Source organism: Grampus griseus, assembly GCF_964374135.1.
Source record: "Grampus griseus genome assembly, chromosome: 14".
NCBI classification, from domain to species: domain Eukaryota; kingdom Metazoa; phylum Chordata; class Mammalia; order Artiodactyla; family Delphinidae; genus Grampus; species Grampus griseus.
In genome coordinates, this window is record NC_139008.1 from 36,369,699 (window position 1) to 36,387,408 (window position 17,710).

General features: G+C 51.6%; 1 protein-coding gene across 1 annotated transcript in view; it reads right to left on the reverse strand.

Annotated features, from left to right (window-relative positions):
* NAA60 (N-alpha-acetyltransferase 60, NatF catalytic subunit) overlaps positions 1–17,710 on the reverse strand; it is a 38,622-nt gene that overhangs the window by 6,254 nt on the left and 14,658 nt on the right. The window lies entirely within an intron of this gene.

The following is a 17,710-nucleotide window of genomic DNA, read 5'->3' on the forward strand; positions in this document are numbered from 1 at the left end:
CTGTGAGGCAAGCAAGGTGGGAAAGCTCGCACCGTCCCCCTGATGGAGTGTTCCTCCCCTCACAACACTCCCTGCACTAGGCATCACAGGCACACCCCCACCTCCACCGTCCCTGCAGGGCAGGAAACCAAGGATCGGGAAGGCCTGGGAGGATGGGGACCCAGGGTCGCCTCGCTGCTCACATGGGATACTCCTGAGCCCCACAGAGGGCAGCCCAACTCTGGTCTGTGTTCTCTCTTCTCTTGGCCCCTCTGAGCTGCCCGCTGAGCGCCCACACCAGCCCTACTTCTGCCCAGAGGTTCTCACGTCTCCCTCACACCTGCTGTTTTTCCACTGGGGAGACACATGGCCCTGCCAGTCCCAACTCCTCCCAGCCTGGGCCAGTGGCTGCCAACAAACGACCCAGGGCTCAGCAGCCCCAGAGACTGCTGGATTTAGAGTGGCACTTGCTGGGTGGGCCATTTCTCCTCCCCTATGTGCGCACAGAAGGACTTCAAGACATGCCAAAAGTTCAAGACAGGGGCCACGAGTTGCAACGATTAAATCAGGAAGCTACATTCAGTCCAGGCAGGAAGGCCATGGGTGGACTCTGACAAAGCACCTGCACCCCCAGGACTCAGCGATCGCCAAGGAAAAGCCTAACCTCACACCCCTGAGATCCTGCAGTCCCACGTCCCCCAGGGATGGAGGCCAGCCTCCCAGTGCCTCCTGTGAAATACACAAAGCCCTCAAGGTTCCTACCTACAATGCTAGGCCTGAAGCCAATCAAGCCTCCAGGCCTAACTTCACAACTGCAGGTAACACTTGGCACCCGGGCACCATGACATCTGACACACACGGAACGGGTAGAATTCTACAAGACAACTGGCCTGGTCTCGTCAAAAAGTCAATGTCATTTAGGGACCTCCCTGGTGGTGCACTGGTTAAGAAATCTGCCTGACAATACAGGGTACACAGGTTCGATCCCTGGTCCGGGAAGATCCCACATGCCGCGGAGCAACTAAACCCGTGCACCACAACTACCGAGCCTGCACTCTAGGGCCCGCGCTCTAGAGCCCACGCACCACAACTAATGAGCCCGCGAGCCACAACTACTGAAACCCATGTGCCTAGAGCCCGTGCTCTGCAACAAGAGAAGCCACCGCAATGAGAAGCCCACGCACCACAACGAATAGCAGCCCCCCGCTCGCTGCAACTAGAGAAAGCCCGCACCCAGCAACGAAGACCCAACGCAGCCAAAAAATAAATAAATTTATTAATAAAAAAAGTCAATGTCATTAAAAAAAATAGACTAAAAAAGACAAGGAGACCTACAACCAAATGTGATGTGTAAACTCTTCCTGGGAAATATAAAAAGTCAAACAACATTTTGGAGAAACTTAAATATTGGCTGGACAGTAGATGATGAATTTATGATGAAATTATCATGAAACTGTAATTAACTGACTTAGATGTGGAGGGTACAGTGCTTATGCAGAAAGTCTTAGGAGATGCATTGCTGAAATACTTTGGAGTGAGGTATCATGAGGTCTAAAACTAAACAGTTCAAACATTTTTCAACTGCTTAGAATGCAAATGTGACAAAACGCTATTAGCGGTTGGACCTGAATGGCAGGTTGATATAAAATAGGAACTTACTGTTCACACATTCAATTTTTCTACATATTTGAAATTTTTCATAATAAACATCAGAGTTGGGGCAAGGGGTAGCCTGAAGTTACCTAAACTGACTCTAGAAACCACAGTTCTGTGAATGGGCACCGTGAGGGTCCAGGCAATGACCAAAGGTCAAAGGGAGCCCAAGCGCAGTGCCCTCCTGCTGTCCTGACCCTGCTCCTGATTGGTTCCCATGAAACACAGGCATTTCCATGAGGGTCCCCGGGAAGGCCATGTCCTAACCTGCCACCTGCCAGGGGCCGAATCCACCCTGAGGCTTGACCACAGGGCCAGTGGGGCAGCTGCTCAGTCTCAGACTTGGACATGACCCCAGTAGGCTCTGTCCAGCAAGAAGGGTTCCTTTGAGGGATGGCCAAGGGTAGGCTGGGCAATGACAGGTCTGCCGCCGTCCCCCTTCCCCTTCATGGCACCAGCCAGTCTGACACGGACTAGCTGGGGTGGGGGCTTTAAAGGTCAGGTCCACGGGGCTGGAAACATGGTGACCTTGGTGACCTTGAAGCAGACATGGGGTGGGTGGGGAGGCAGAGGAGGTACTACAGGAGCTCCATGGCTCTGTGCCCACATCGGGTTCTGTCTCTCCAGCTCTCGCCAGACCCTGCAGGGTAAGGTCCATGCCACCTTGACAGGTCCCTCTGCACAGCACGGCTTGAGAGCCGAGATGAGAGGGGACCTGCTCTCTCTTCCTCCTCCGTGTTTCCAGCCAGCACCTGCGCGCTGCACACACTGCCCACGTGGGGTCTGCCAGGTGGGGCCCCTCCTGTGACCCCCTGGCAGCGTGAAGGGAAGCTCATCAGGACAAGAAGCAGGTGAGCTCCTGCCTGAGGCCTGGTGGATCCCAACAGGCACCCTTCTTGAGAAGACTCGTCACTCAGAGGGGACCTCTGAGAGCCCACTCAGGCAGGGCAGAGACAGCCGCCCACGTCCTTGTTTTCAGATGACAGGACCAGGGACCAGGCCATCACAGACATTAACGTGAGAGGCTTCTGGAGAAAGGGCAGCCACAGCTTCTGGGCTGAGTTCTCGGCTCCAAACACAAAACAAAACCAAAACTCCAACCAAACAACAAAAAAATCCTCCCAGACTTGGCAAATCTGACCTTCCCACATTGCCTGTGTTTTTCTTGTTGTTGGGACACACTTTCAGAAACCAAAGATGCTGTCCAGCTCCATCTCTCATGAACAGCTTGGCTGGTCCACTGCTCAGCAGCACCCCCCACCACCAATGGTGCCCAGGACGCTCTGGTCAATGTGACCTCAGGGACCTCAGGCCGGCCACCTCTTGGGAAATGGACTGTCGACCAAAAATGGCAACTCTTTTTTTTTTTTTTTTTTGCGTTACGCGGGCCTCTCACTGTTGTGGCCTCTCCCGCTGCGGGGCACAGGCTCCGGACGCGCAGGCTCAGCAGCCATGGCTCACGGGCCCAGCCGCTCCGCGGCACGTGGGATCCTCCCAGACCAGGGCACGAACCCGCATCCCCTGCATCGGCAGGCGGACTCTCAACCACCGCGCCACCAGGGAAGCCCCAAAAATGGCAACTCTTGAGTTTTATGAGTCATCTCTGTCCAGAATACATCCTGGCAGTCACAGCCAGGACGTGGCTTCACGGTCATCCCAGACTGTACAGTTCCAGGAGCAGAACGAGGCCCAACACATCACAGCTGCCACAACAAAGCACTGCTTCCTGCGAGGTTTCTAAACAACCCACTGCACATGTGACCCTCTTTCCCCCACAAAGGGAGAGAGTCCACAAAAAACCTCTAAAAGCACCCACGGAGGTGCTGCTAATCTTGTTGGCATGAAAACAGCAGTGTGGTTGTGTAGGAAATGTCCATATTCCTGAAGAGATGCACGCTGGACATAAAGGGGTGAAATTCAGAATGTTCTGGACCTGAATTTAGCTGGAGCGAAAGTGGCAAAATGTTCACAACCATTGAACTGGAAGACGGGTACACCAGGTGTATGTGTGAAAATATTCCTAATTAAAATTAACCATCAACCTGCCAGACTTCTCCACAGGCTGAGTTTCCGGCATGGACGGCAGCTTCCCCAGGTGACTGATGGAGGTACCTCTGCCATTCTGCACGAGGCCACCCTGCAGTGGCCACCCCACCTCTGCACACCCCTCGCTGGGAACAGCACAGCGCACTCCCGGCTGGCCGCGGCTGCCCACCGGCCACACGCGGGAGCCCTGGAGGGTTGGGTGCCTGGTTCGGAGATTTCCGGGGGCAGGAATACCGTCCGGGACTCAAGTTAAACAACCCCCAAACTCCACCGTGGTTTTAAAGAGGAGGGTGTAGACACCCGGGGACAAGGGTGCCGCCTTAGAAGCTGCCGGAGGGGCTAAGTCTTAACCACGGGGCCAGTTGGCGCCCCTTCTCCTTCCCTCGCGGCCAAGAGTGGGGAAACGCAGGAAACCGCAGTCAAAACCTCGAGCCTTTGGGATGGTCGACAACCCCGCACCATCTGAGGCCGAGGCCTGGCCCTCAGTGCAGTCTTTCCAGAGAAGGCTCCTGAGACAGGCGTCCCCCTCTCCCTGTGGCAACTGCCTTTAGGGAAAATCCTGGGGGACAAGCCCCAATACATCACCACCTGCCTAATCTGAGTGGCCAAACAAGATGCCCTATACACGTTCTGTTCAACACTCCAGTGATGGCACAACCCCTGCTCTAAATTGAGCAAAGGAGTGTAAGCTAGAGCCCACTGTGAGCTCACCAAAAAAAAGCCCCAACGTGGAAGCAACCCAAATGTTCATCAATGGATGCCTGAACCAATACAATGTGTGCATCCATGCGGTGAATATTTAGCACTGACACGTGCTACGATGTGAATGAACACGGCAAACGTGATGCTGAGTGAGAGAGGCTGGACATAACGGGCCACATACTGCACCTTACGATTCTATTTCCATGAAGTGTCCAGAACAGGCAAATCCATAGGGACAGAAGGCAGATTAGTGGTTGCCTACGGTGGGGAGTGGGGTTGAGAGGCTTGGAGGGTGATGGCTAAGGGTGTAGGTTTCTTCTGGGAGTGGTGAAAATGTTCTGACACTGAACATGGTGATGGCTGCACAGCTCTGTGAATACACTGAAAACACTGAATGGTACACTTTGGGTGAATTCATGGTAGGTGGACTGTACCTCAATAAAGCTGTTAAAAAGAAAACAAGGGCTTCTCTGGCGGCGCAGTGGTTGAGAGTCCGCCCGCCGATGCAGGGGACACGGGTTCATGCCCCGGTCTGGGAGGATCCCACATGCCGTGGAGCGGCTGGGCCCGTGAGCCATGGCTGCTGAGCCTGTGTGTCCAGCACGTGTGCTCCGAAACGGGAGAGGCCACAACAGTGAGAGGGGCCCGTGTACGGGGAAAAAAAAAAGAAAACAAAAACCAGCCCCAATCTTGAGAGTAAACGTTTCTTTGGTGAAATGGATAAAAACTATTCTTTCTGAAGGAAGTCACAGTAGATTCCAGAAAGAATCAGAAACTTTCCAGCCTGCAAGTCAAACTGCAGGGGCTCAAGCTGGTACCAGAGAGGGCCTCCTGCAGTGGGGCTGGTCCACACCCCACCTCCCCCAGCCCCTGCCTCTGAGCCAGGCCCGCCAGGGTTGGGGATGGGGGTGCTCTGAGGAAGATGAGGCTGAAGGTCAGGGAGGCTGGAGGGAGGCACAGACTCACAGAGATGAGGAAGAGCCGCCAGCCCACCAGGGCCGATCTGGTAGCTTACTCCAGATGTGGGCCAATTTTAATATTTCATATTCAAAGAAAAAAAATCTGTCTTTGGCTTGGAGTGTGTAAGAAGTGACCAAAGAAAGTTATCAAGGCTCAACCAAGTGCATCTGTGTTGTCTATGGGTTTTCACGGGGTAAGCTGCTTAGGTGATTTTGAGAAAGGAAAGATCAGGCTCAGATTTGCCCCTGTCTGGGAAGTCAACACAAAGTACAAATCACCGGATGAATTTCAAATCAACTTTCGGCTCCAATACCTGACCTGCACCAGGAAACTCCACATCGTCCTCTTCCTGGAAAACCAGCTCCAGGTGGTTTGTCTGGGGTTTGATGGGCTGATGCCAGCCTGAGAAACAGGGTGACATGCCTGCCCACCCTCACCACCCCTGGCAGAGCTCCAGGTGTCTCACTGGCTGTGCCCCACTCTTCTCTCAACCAACAGCAAATGTGCTCTGAGCTCCCGCAGAAAGGAGCTACAGGACGGGATACGTCGGCTCACTCTCATCAGTCTCTCCTCCGGAGCTGGCAGGACAAGTGCAGGCAACCAAGAAAACCAGCTGCAGAGCCTGGATCTGGGTGGTCACAGGCAGACACAGGACACCCGGAGCCACAGGAAGCAAGGCCTTGACCTCTGGTACCTGCGGCAGGGGGCTGATTGCAAGGAGGCTGAGTGGGCACTTCCTGAGGGAATGGAAATGTTTTGTATCTTGATGGTGGTGGTTACACACACAAACACATATGTACACACACACATATATACACACATTAAACTCATTGGGTACATTTTGTCATATGTCTATTAAACTTCAATAAAGTTGATTTTAAAACATTTAAAAAATTGAGGCTTGATAGCAAAGAGAGAGACTCCTAATAAATGACCATCTCTTATGTCCTGGGATTTATACATTTTCCCCCTAGTACCCTTGGGATAATGCTCTTGACCAAAGGGGCAGGATTTGTTCCCTGTTCAACTTTCAAGAAAAACACTGGGCTCTAAGACACACAGCTATTTGTGGATTCTTGCATCCCTATTAAAAGTACTTCCGTGTTTTCAAAGGCCAGTTCTTTAGATGCCTTGATTTAAAAATAGAAACACGTCACATTTAACTAAGGGAAAATGCAGCATGTCATAGTGTTAATCTGTCCCAGCCCAACCAACAGGAGCGGAGAAGGGGGCAGGAAGGCTTGGGGAATGGAGAATCTGGCGCCCGTGTGCCAGAGAGAAAGGAATGGTGCCAGGGAGGGTGAGGTCAAGGCGGCAGCGGTGGTACAGGTGGGAGGTTGGTGTGGCTGGTCCACCGCTACAGGAGAGGCTGGGGACTGATATCTGACACCTGTGGGGACCCCACCTGTTTGCCTGGAACTAATCTCCTATCACTATGGGTCACCCTAAGGGCTTAAGAGACAAGGATTCTGAAGACTCACTAGAGAACAGAGGCCGGTGGGTGAAGCCAGAGCACAGCCCCCGAGTCAGCCCTATGTCTTAAGGCCTGGGGTGCTAGTGGACGGGCACCAAAGCCGCACAGGCCACCTTTCTGTACGTTTCTCTACAAAGACACAGACACGCCGATACTATGAAAGCAGGGACATGCTGTACGGGAGAAGGCATAGTTCAGGACTGCAGGGAGAGTTCTCCCTAGATTTCCTGGGTCTTCATCCTGTCCTTGGCCTTTAGGGGTCAGTGAGTGGAACAATTCCAGGAGGGACAGAAACCGGATTCTCCAAGACAATGAAGGACCCACCGGCTCACCTCTCGGTCCATCCTTTCTCCTTCCCCAAACCTTGTCCTTGTGGGCTGTCTGCAAGCCTCAACTTCCTTCTAAGCTGAAATGACCTCTCGGGTCCCTGTACTGAAGTCCACGTGGTGGCTGGGGGGGAGGTGGTGCCTGATCACCTAGGCATCCCCTCCCCGACCACACTTCCCGAGCGCCTCTGAGTGCTCAGCCAGACGGATAGAGTGAAAGCCAACATCCCAGGAGCATCTTCCATCCCCCTCCCATTGCCAAATGCTGGGATTCAGAACCTAGGAGCTTGGAATGGGATTGTTCCAGTTTTTGGAGGGGTTTCCTGGCACCAGCAAGATCCCCACGGTGCATTCCACTCCCAACCAGTGAAGAAAGCCATACACAACCCTGTTTCCTGGAGACCACTCCCCTCTACAGACTGTGTCCTGATGCCCCAGGTCCACAGGGCCTCTCCCTCCTTCAAAGGCACTGCTTCTCAGTCCCAAACAGGCCATACTTAACTTTTAAAAACTGCTCCCATCATCTTAATGGTTTGAGAAGTGCTCTGGACTCCACCTTGACCTCAGCAGACTGCCAGTGGTCAGGCCAGCCATGACCACATTGCCCCTTCCCTTCCCTCTTTTCTTTTTTTAAATTAAATTTATTTTATTTATTCATTTTTGGCTGCGTTGGATCTTCGGTGCGGCACGCAAGCTTCTCACTGCGGTGGCCTCCCCCGCTGCAGAGCACGGGCTCCAGGCGCGCGGGCTTCAGTAATTGTGGCACACGGGCCCAGTCGCTCTGCGGCATATGGGATCCTCCCAGACCAGTGCTCGAAACCGTGTCCCCTGCATTGGCAGGCGGACCCCCAACCACTGTGCCACCAGGGAAGCCCCCTTCCTTCTTTTCTTTTACTCCTGTTGGTTCAAAATGGTCCTTTCTCCTTGCTGAGGCTAGGCCACCCTCCACTTGTGCTCGGGACTCTGTGCCCTCCACATGCTCCCAGACCCTGCAGGGATGCTGGAGCCACCATGCCCAGGGTCAATCCCAGCTCTGCTGTCCACTGGGACATCTCTGTCCTGCTGCATGCTTCAGTTCTCCTATCCGTCGCTGGGAAGATAAATGAGGTGGCCACTAAGGGACACCCCAGTCCCTGGCCCAGCTCCACATCTCCTTCCTCCCTGACCCAAGCACCACCTTCTCCAACATTTTCAATCTTCTCTTTTGCACAAATACCCTCCAGTGCACACCGCGCACCCTCTCCTGGACAAGCCTCCCACCACCTTCTCTCCCTTCAATGGAACTGCCCGCACTGCCACATTTGCTGCCACTTCTTGCTTTACTCCTGCCCCAGCTCCCCTCAGGCCTGGCCTCTGCTCCGGCACATGGTGACAACGCACTGACAGTCTCCCCCGCTGCAACCCAGCAGCCTCCCTCAGGAGTCACCTCCCTAAACTCACTACAGCTCACATCTCCGTCAATCCCCTTCCTGAGCCCTCAGCTCCCTGCACCCTGTGACAAAGCACCGCCCTGGTCTGTCCCCAGCACTCCAGGTGTCTTCTCAAGTGAAGCACAGGGAAGATTAGCACACACTCCTCCATGGCACAAGAATGAAAGACCGCTGGGCCCTCAGGAGTGTGAAATTCTGCAGGCACCAGGCCTATCAGCTTGAAAAATCCAACAGCCATGGACTCCAAGCTCTTGCCTTCAGGATGGATGACGCAGAAAAGGAACTATAAGCCAGTGATGGACACAGGGCACCACCCTGCGCATCAGTAAAATGGGCTGAAGGGCTCAGAACGTCAAGTGAGGGAAACTGAGCGCTCAGCACAGCTTGTCTGTTCAAATGAGCAGCGGCCCGTGGTGGGGCAAGCCGTCTCCAAAGCAGCCTGGGCTCCTTCCAAAGCCTCAGAGTAGGAGGAACATGAATAATTTACAGGCGAAAAGAAACAAACACCCAGCACTCCAGTTCCAAAGAGCCTCCCTCATACAACCCACCTCATCTTGCCCAGAGGGGAGCCCACGTATTCCTCACACACAATTTAAGACACATCCCTTCAAACATGAAGTGATAACAGTGGAGGATTCCATTTGTGTGAAATTCTAAAACTGGCTAAAGGAACCGATGGCGACAGAAATGAGAATGTGGCTGGGGGGGTCAGACGACACTGAGAGGGGGCAAAAGGTGACCCACCGGGCTGGCGGTGACGTTCCACGTGTCCTTTGGGGTCACCAACTGTGTGCATCTGCACACTTCCCAATTTAAAAATAAGACAACAGGTGGTCCAGGAGCAGTCCCAGGGACAGCCCATTTTGGCTTTCTTTTGGGCCAAAGCTTCTATCACCTCCCGCGCATTCCACACTGAGAATCCATTCAGTCATTTGTTTACCAAAATTGTACTAAAAACCCAGGGCCTGCTCTAGGCACTGGGGTCACAGCAAAAAGCATCACTGGACATCTCTGATTATTGGAGGAGCTACTGAGAGGAGAAGGAAGGTGTGTGTTTTTCTGCACTATTACCTAAATACTCTCAGAAACCCCTTCTTTTGCTTGAGGAATTCTGAGGCAAACTGCACATCAATGAACAGGAAAAGTGCTGTCCACCAGGCTGGGCTGGGAGGGGTTAACACAACTGTGGGAAGGGATGCTCTCCTCCCTCAGCCACAGGAAAGGTGGGGAATCCACCCCCTTGCCTCAGTCAAGATGTTTTTCTTGGGCTTCTCTGGTGGCACAGTGGTTAAGAATCCACCTGCCAATGCCGGGGACACGGGTTCGAGCCCTGGTCCGGGAAGACCCCCACATGCCGTGGAGCAACTAAGCCCGTGCACCACAACTACTGAGCCTGCACTCTAGAGACCGCGAGCCACAACTTCTGAGCCCACGTGCCACAACTACTGAAGCCCACATGCCTAGAGCCCATGCTCCGTGACAAGAGAAGCCACTGCAATGAGAAGCCTGCGCACCTCAATGAAGAGTAGCCCTGGCTCGCTGCAACTAGAGAAAGCCCACGCAGCAACGAAGGCCTAACACAGCCCAAAAAAAAAAAAGATCATGTTTTTCTTATTTGTTCTGCCTCCTCGAATCAAAGAGTTCTGGGAGGCAAAATATTGAGGCCCGAAACGTCCCATGTGCGTGGGACACAAACAAACAAGAGGATCATTGATTCACAACATTTCTCAGAGGGCCTGTGAAGCAGGAGGCAGCAGAGTCCAGGGCTAAGCAAAGCTTTGAGGCCACCAGATCTGGGTTCAAATTCACTGTCCTGCCACCTGCCATGTGCGGGCTATGAGCCGCAGGGAGGGCTATAAAGCGGGGATGGAAGTCCTCATAGGAAGCGTGCAAAACGCCTGCCAGGCAGTGAGATGTAAGCCCTCTGCAAAAGGTGGTCACGACTGCCAGGTGCCAAGTTCTCTGCCAGGGGCCGGCAAACTTGGGGACCCGCAGTTGAAACTTGGGCCATCAGCAGATTCTCGAGGATGAGAAGGCAGAGATAAGGGCACTACGCAGCTCAGGGCATCCTGCATTTCAGAGCTCTGCCCTTTAACTTTACACCATATCCCAAGATGAGACAGATCTTATTTTGTTTTAAATTTTATTTCATCATTTTGCTTTTTAACCTCATGTCCATGGTAAAATGACCAGATGCGGAGGGCATGTCCTCGGACCACTGTGCACATATGCCACCTGCGACACCCCCCCCCCACTCCTTGCAGAGGCAGAATCCTGTGGTTGTTCTAAGGACCAGCATCCCAGCAGTTGACGGGCGGCCAAAGGACTGTTCGTCTTTTGTGGCCCCACTTGGTCAGAATTGGGGAACTATAGTCCGGGTTTGGGGACAGACAAGGACAAAGAGGGAAAACAGAGACAAGAATGTGACCTGGGAGAAAAAGGGCCACTGAACTGGGGGCCAGAGATGTGGAGCCAAGAGCAAACCCTGAGGTCCCCTCTCCTGAAAGCTTCGGGCACGTCTCCTCTTCCTGGAACGGAAACGAAGTGCAGGTGCACCTCTGCTGCCCACCGCACGTTCACACCCACGGACTCGGTCAGAGCGCGAAGCGGAGACAGCCGGGCCTGGGCTGGACGGGCCACCAGGATGGCTGGGCAAGAGGTGCTGCTGCCCTGTGGCTTTTCAATTGGGGATCTTGGTCAAGCTGGGACAGGGTTGCCAAGAATGCTGATTCCCAGTTCAGATCGAGGGAGTGGGTCAACCAGTTGGATTTAAAAACAAAACAAACAACAAAAAAACCACTTGTAAATATTAGGTTGGGGCTGATGGTGGTAAGTGTATGCATTTAATAGTAGTAAAATGTATGTATTAAATACACATCCTTGGACTTCCCTGGCGGTCCACGGGTTAGAACTCTGCACTTCCACTTCAGGGGGCATGGGTTCGATCCCTGGTCGCAGAAGTTCCACATGCCACAGGGTGCAGCCAAAAATTAAATACACATCCTTGATTGACACCCAAGACTGGACCCTCTTGAGGGCTCTAACCCAACTGAGAGTGAGTGAGTTCTTCCACAGAAAACTCAGGCGGCTGCAGGTGCCCTCAGCACTGTCTGGGGTAGTGGGTGAAATGGACCGCTGGCTGCTCAGTTTGAAGGAGAAAAGCACAGCAAAGGGGGCATCGGGCTTCAGAAACCCTGCCTGCTCCTCACCGCTGCCCCTGCAGCAAACTAGCCCCACCACTGGCCTTTCTACACTTTTCCCATCTCACTCTGCTGGGTTTTTTTGTTTGATGTTTGATTTTAATCTCTACTTCTCTGGGTTTGCATTTAAGATCCTTCAGAAGCCAAAAGATATTAAATGTGAAAGTGGGTCAAATTCGGTATAAATTAACACTTGATCACGAGGTTAACTTTTATAACAAAAATTATTTTTAAAAAAAAAAAAATTATTTTTAAAAGTAATTCAACCTCCAGTCAGCATTTGCCTCTGGAATTAAGGCAGACGTTGGTGTCCACATCACTCGCTTCTGTATCATTTCAGCTTTTTTTTAAAAAAACAATGAGCTTGGGTTGTTTTTATTAACAGAAAAAAACAAGACTTCCAGGTGGTACGTGAAAATTATGAACAGATCTTTTATATTAAAATAATCTGTTTTAATTAGTAACAACTTGGGAATTTTACAATGTCTCTTCAAAGTATAAGTAGAATGGTTACCCATTTTGCCCCCAAAGAGACCCTCTTAGTGCCAACATTTAAGCCAAATACCCTTGGAACAGCATGGCATTTATGCACTGATGCCAGAAATAAACATTCTAAACACAGACCCACATTTGTAATGAAGCAAAGAGGAGGTAGTTGTGGATAAGGATGCCGAATAGACTTGTGAAAATATTTTAAAGAGTTCCTGTGCAACTATTAAAAAGAAAATTTAGTGGCCATACAAAAATCAATTTTTAAAACTATTCATAGGTTTCAGGACAGCCATTTTAAAAAGAAAGGTTTAAACAGAACATTCTCCTTTTGTTAAATGCTGTTTAAAACTATGTTTTACTATGAACACGTGTTCATGGTAAAATAGGAATCCATACACAAAGTGAAGCAAAAACTTGAAATCCCCTCCTCACCCCAGTCCCAATAAAATGACGGTTAATAGTTTCTTGTGTTTCCTACAAGAAAATAAACTTTTTAAATAGGAGAGGGCTTGCCTGGTAAGAGGCCCAAGGGGTCTTCTGAGGTGGTGGTTGCACTGGTACGCTCATGCCATGACCGCTGGTCAAGCAGTGTGTATATTTCAACAAAAAAGTAAAAAATGGGAGGCCAGAGGATAAGCAATACTGTAATTTGACAGTAAGAGTAGAAAGAGCAGCAAATATCTGACCAGCAAGACCTTCTGAATAGCTTACAACTAGTCAGGAGTCATCTTCTAAAAATAAAAATTTTTTTTAAAAAGTAGCAAACAGCTACTGAATGCTACAGAAACCATGGAAATATTGTTGTATTAACATTTTCCAGATAAAAATCATTTTCAGTAGCTAAGGGACAATTACCCAAAGACTATTTTATCAAATGAAATTGCTTTCTTCTCAGTTATTTTTAAGATGGGCTCAAATTTCATTACTTTGCTGCCCAAATACTTTGCTGCCCTATTTCAGGAATGCAGGAAACAAAAAAGAGGAACACAATTTGCTTTCTAATAACAACAAGAAATAGAACTGGGAAGAATTTCTTTTTTTAATGTAGTCTGTTAAAGATGACAAAATACTTTTCCTTGGTCTTCCTGTGGAAGCAAAGGGAACAAACGTTTGTTCTGTGTCCCTTTCCACAATCAGCTCCTCTTTGCTTCTTTACAATTGTGCATCTTATTAGAACGTTTAGAATGTTTACTTCTGGTACCAGTGAACAAATGCCGTGCTATTCCAAGGGTATGCGGCTTAAACGTTGGCACTAAGAGTCTATGAATTGGAAGAGACATTTTAAAGTCTCTACGTTGTCACACTCACAGGTGGTTCTCGCCATCAATATTCAGAGTGTGGGACCCCTCCCTGCCATGTAGGCCCTGCCTGAGCAGGAAGTGGGCCTCAGGTGGGGAGATGGGGAGTCTGAGATGCCCACAGGAAGGGACTACGGACTGGCCCTCATGCGTGGTTACTCCCCCTCCACCTGACCATCCAGGCTCAGTGTTGTGGGCACCTCGGGGTGACTGTCACGTGTCTGCCAGCCTCTGCAGTGGGGCACTCAATGGAGCACTGGTTCCACTGTTGATGTAGACCCCAAACTACTTCCTGCAGAAAGCCCTGGCTCCCTGCTCAGATCCCCTTCCCATCACTCCACAAGCACTGAGCAAACACCTTCAGGTTCAGAGTGGAACGTCAACCCTACTATGTATGTGCTCACTGGGTTTTCAAACACATAGGCCTCTCTTTAATCAGCAGTGTAAGATATCTGGGCTTCAGATAACCCTGATCTAGCCTGTCAGCCAGCCTCTATCAGAGGTCACCCTAAAAAGAATGATATTTAGGGAAGGAGGCCTGATCCTGGAGTTATCAAAGACACTTAGAAATATTCATTGAATGAAATTCAACATTTGGACTTAGCCAGAATGAGACCCAGGAGTTCCAGTATCATCTCACAAATCAGCATTTTACTTGAAAGCACTGCACATGGACAGAAGCAGGACCAGCTTCAACACAGAGTCTATATCCCAATCTAGCTTTCTGCAAACGAAGAACTGAGGTGGAAAAGCCATGAGGACTTTGTGGATTCCTTCCAGAAAGAGTTGTCAGGGAAGGAGGTGTTGGCAGTAAGATGTAGAGATGCAGGAGCCACCATTTAAGAGAAGACATGGCCTGACAAGCAGCCAGCCTTCTACTCAGGCAGGAGAGCTGTCACCAACAAGGAGAGACCTCTGGGCCATTTTAGCAGAGCAAAGATATGCACTGCCCCACACTCAGAGCTCTGAGGATTCTTCTCTACACTGTGCTCCCTGTGGCTGCTGCCAAGTAAGGATGCTGTGTCCACCTGGTCTAAACATACCTCGGGCTGCCAGAAGACAAACTGCTGCTAGCAGGTCCACTGAGGCTGGGACAGTCTGTGGGGTGGAGCACCTGGTGAGCAGTGACAGCACCAACCTTCTTAGTTCTACTGGATGTCTTTTACCTCTCCAATCTCCTAACATCCAGGAATTTTCTTCCATCCCAGGCAGAGGCCAAGTTGCCAAGCAACCTCAACAAGTCACATCTGAAGTCTGAGAGTGGGTGCAGTTAAAATAAACATGGTGATAAAGTCACTGTAAGTTACAACAGGAGAGGCTAAAAATAAGACACACACAGACCTTTTAAAAAAGTGTCTGTATTTTTTATTCTGGCTTGTGAACACGACACCATGCCTTGACTTTGTTACTTACAGGTTTTAACCATCTTTATAGAAACCCAGCATGTCTGCAAGCCCAGTGAGATGGAACTCCAGCAAACTGTGGCCCAAAGGAGAAGGAGCTCACGCACACTGCTTTCTCAAAGGGCCAGTTTGCACTTTAATTGTGACGTACAAAATCCTGGAACAAGGGAGATGAAGACCTATGCGCACAGCCATGACTGACTTTGTCCATTTGTTAAATGACTGACGTTTATACTTCAGCCACCCTTGAGTTTCTTCTGGTCTGGAATCCCTTCTTCTCTAACTGAGCTTAACTCAATTCAGGGATTCTTGTAAGAGAGTATTTGTTTTACTCCAGCCCCTTTTAATTCAATGTTGTTCAAGACTCCCCTTCTCCCCACCTCACAATCCAGTACTACTGGCCAAAGAACTTCTATGACTTATCTATACATCACAAAGTACTACATGGAATGTGGTATTTCTATAGATGACCTGGAGTCACAGTGATTTTCCCGGTTGTCAGTTAAGCATTAACTAGAAGTTTTCTGCCTTCCATGCTCCGGTAAATATCTGCAACCAGCAATGTTCTCTCCAGTTCTGACTCTGATTAACAACCACTCCAGGTACCACAGGGAATTACCCTGTGGGGCTGTTATCCTTTTCCTTCAGGACAAATTAGTAAGAAAATGGCATGGCTCAAGCATTTGGCAGAATGAAAACAGACCAATGAAGCAGGCAGTGTCCATGTTTATTGCAGAGTAACTCCTTTCCTCATCTCCAGGCCCTGGGCTCCGTCACCCGCTGGGCACACAGATCTTTGCTGTTAGTGGTCTAGGGAAGGCGCTCAGCCTCCCTGAAAATCTTCCCGGGGCACAAACCACAGAAGCTATAGATTCCCTCTATTCCTTGGGAAGTGCCCGATAGGGCAGAAGAGGTCAGAGGTGGTGTAGGGGTCTGCATGGCCAGTCTGTAAACTACCAAAAACGTAAGGAATCAGTTATCTTAACCAAAATGTACAGCTGAAGGAGTAAGATGTGGAGACGACCAAGAAAGAGCCCCAGGCTTTCAGGAGTTCACGGGAGGGCAAACAAGTCGGCAAATAACTACAATCCGTGCAACAAGTACTAAAGCAGAGATAGGACCGGGCGAGGCAGCGGCGAATCGCTCAACTGTGAAGAGGACAGGCCCTGCACCTCCCGTGAGATCTAGAGTGTAGTAAGGGGCAGGCTGCCCTGCGGTTCCAAATTTCCCCATCAACTCGTCCTGGGGCCTCGCACGGTGGCGTCCCAGGCAAAAGGGTCGGAATCGCGCCTCTCGGCACCCCTGGAGTCTGGGGTCGCGGCTCCCTCCTCACCCCGGGAAGCGTGAGCTCTGAGGCCGTCCCGAAACACCGCGGAAAGATCTGGGCTCCGACTGGCGTGGGCCGCGCCCCCGGCCTCCCTTGAACGGACGGGCAGTTCCGCGCCCCGCCAGGGCCGCCTCGGTCCCCCTGCACCCCGGCCGTCCCCCCAGCTGCGCTCCCTGCCTCTCACGACCCCCGCCTCCGGCCGGGTCCGGCGCCACACTGCAGGCCAGAGCCCGGGATACCTCACCTCGGGAGGGAGCCGGCGGCAGCGGACGGCGTTGTGGGGCTCAGCGCATCCTCGGTTCTCAGGGAGCCAGGAAGTGGGGCCGCTCGCAGCCCGCAACGAGTTATGTAACCGGCAGGGGCCGCAGCCTGGAAGGAGGCTGCTGCCCGAAGCACTTCCGCCTCCCGCTCCGGGCCGGCGGCGCAGGCCCAAAGCCTATTGGCCACCAGAGCCCACGTGGGGCGCCACCTCTCGACGCCGCCGCCGCCATCTTAGGAGCTGGCAGGCCTGGCGCGAAGCCGAACACAGTAGAGGCTGGGCTGCTGGCGGTGGGGCTGGGGGCGCCCCTGCTAGCGGCGCGCCTGCTAGCGGCTGGCGAGGCTCTGAGAGCCAGCGGAGGGTCCGAGATCCCTCTGGACCCGGCCGAACTTTGAACTGCCCGAGCCTGGCGGGTATGGACGCCGGGGGCGCGGTCCGGTTGGTAGCCGGCCGGCTCGGGTTTTTCGGGCACAGCTGAGCGTCCCCGCGCAGACCCGGAGGCTCACAGCCCTCCAGTTCCCGGCCAAAACTCCCCTCGTTCGGGTTTAGGGTTTGAGCTTTTCCATCTCCAGCAGCTGGAGGGTTGTCAAGCCAGGGAAGCGTGATCGGAGGACCGACAGCAGCTGGAGAGCAGCGCCACCGCGCCCAGCGCCGGACGTCGGCCGGCAGCCAGAGTCCAGCTTCCGCAGACAGGCAGTTAAGGCTGTCGCTGTGTAAATGGACGGGGGTCAGTTGCCCTCAAGTTAGAGGAGGTACTACATCACAAAACCTAACTCAAATTTTGTTGCTAAGGGACTCGTGTTGAGCAAACTCTGATGTTAACTTTAAAGGAGAGATTTATTCTTTGCCTTCAAATAACTTACAGTGGTAACAGGGGCAAAGAATGGAATCGGAAGGCTAAAATTATCAACCCTAAAATGATTTAATTCACATCCAAATGAATAAACGTTATCACAGATTAAAACAGTCTAAAATCACACTATCAGGACTTCCCTGGTGGTCCAGTGGGTAAGACTCAGGGCTCCCAATGCAGGGGGCCTGGGTTTGATCTCCGGTCAGAAAACTAGATCCCCCCATGCATGCGGCAACTAAGAAGTCCGCCAACGAAGAGCTGGCGCAGTCAAAACAAATAAATAATAAATAAATATATATTTTTAAAAT